The sequence below is a fragment of the Dendrobium catenatum genome, unplaced genomic scaffold, assembly GCF_001605985.2.
Source record: "Dendrobium catenatum unplaced genomic scaffold, ASM160598v2 fragScaff_scaffold_1059, whole genome shotgun sequence".
In the NCBI taxonomy this organism is placed as follows: domain Eukaryota; kingdom Viridiplantae; phylum Streptophyta; class Magnoliopsida; order Asparagales; family Orchidaceae; genus Dendrobium; species Dendrobium catenatum.
The window spans coordinates 52,599-54,348 of NW_021319521.1; positions in this window are offsets into that span (position 1 = coordinate 52,599).

Below are 1,750 nucleotides of genomic sequence, written 5' to 3' on the forward strand. Positions count from 1 at the left end.
TAATTTTTTACGGATTTTGGACATTTTCTGACAGATTTTAGCCGCTAGTAACACTCATTTTTCTTGCAGTGAAAATCTTCTTGAAGTTTATTTTTCTCAGACCATATGTTAGATATCCATAATGCATTTTTGGTGTCAGATATTATCAGATGTAGATCATAAAGTTCTAATAGTTGAAGTGCAGGTGCAACCTAATTTGACCTATAGAGAAAAAAATGAAAGCATTCTAGCTTTCGACATTAAAGAATACACAATAATGGATTTTTATGGCTAAAGTTCAGTGGAAGCATCGACCGAGAGAGACGAAATCTAAAAAAAAAAAGAGATTGAGATAAGACAATTTTATCAGGATTTATTCTAATTGTACTGTACTGTATATTGGAAATGTTGAGGATAGTATTTTTTTTAATGAGGCAAGAATATAATATCCAATATCCAAAATCTAGGTAATTATTATTAATGATTATTAATTTTGATTTGATTAGTAATTATGAATTTTAGGATGGTTATTGGGATTGTAAGTAACGAATATTTGGGGTTAAAAAGAAGAAAATCCAAGGTTAAAAAAGTTGTTTTGTGAGCATTGTGGCACTAGGGTGAAGGCCCCTTGGCATCAAGCTCTTACTTTTATAGCAAAAAATAAGTTTTGAATGTATGTTGTGGCGTTGGGTCTCAAGTGACGATATTTTGGAGGAATCTAGAATATTCATTAGGAGCACAACAACACTAAGAAGTTGGGTGTCGTGATGTTGGGAAGTTTGGCACCACAATGTTGGGAAGTTGGGAGCAGCAACATTAAGTTAGTAGATTTTAAATATAAAAGTATCTAAAACAAATTGCTCATTTCATTCCACCCCAACCTTAATTGCCAAAGAAGATAGGAGAAGAATAAGAGGAGAGGAGAAAAGAGAAAGAAAAGGTGAGAGAGAATATATAGGCCAAAGATTGTGAATTATTCATCAGTCTTGTTCGAGATATTGAGCTCGAGGTACGTAGACTCATAAACCCTTGTCTCTTATTTCATTTTCAAATAAATTATAAAAAGAAATGAGTAAAAATATTTTTTTTTTGCAGATTTTATTAGGTATCCACCATCTGTTTTTTAATATGTTAATGCACTCCTTTGTACGAACATTTTGACACATGATTTTCTAACTGTATTATAAATTAGAGAATTTTCTAACAAGAGTAGTAGTTATACAAAAATTTTGAAATGTTCATATGAACATTCCTTTGAAGTTAGGAAATCAAAAAGAAAAAGTTTAGTGAGTAATCTGATTTATAAGTAGGCCAAATTTTCGAAAGAAGCGTGTTTGTTCTGGAATTATAAGTAATATGAATTTTTACTAGCAATTCTTACATCATCTGAATACTTCATTAGATATTTAAATTATGTATTATTGCATTGCATTTGCATTCTTACATAGCATTGGAGAAGATATATTCTAATATGTGGAAAAGTACAGTCTATGTTATATTGCAAGGGCCCTAAATGTATTCTTCTGGCCCCATCTATGATGCAATTGTATGAGCGATTTTGACCCCACTTACTAAAAGCAGGTTTAAGAAATTATGTAACATTATAAGGACTTTTGTGGCCTAATCGGTATGATTCATATGTGAGATAGATTCTGGTACCTCTTGCTATATACAAGAGTGGGAGATAAAACGAGAATAAGTAAAAGTTGTGATATAAACAGACATCAAGAAATGTGCATTCTAATAATAACATTTTATATGTTAATATTTT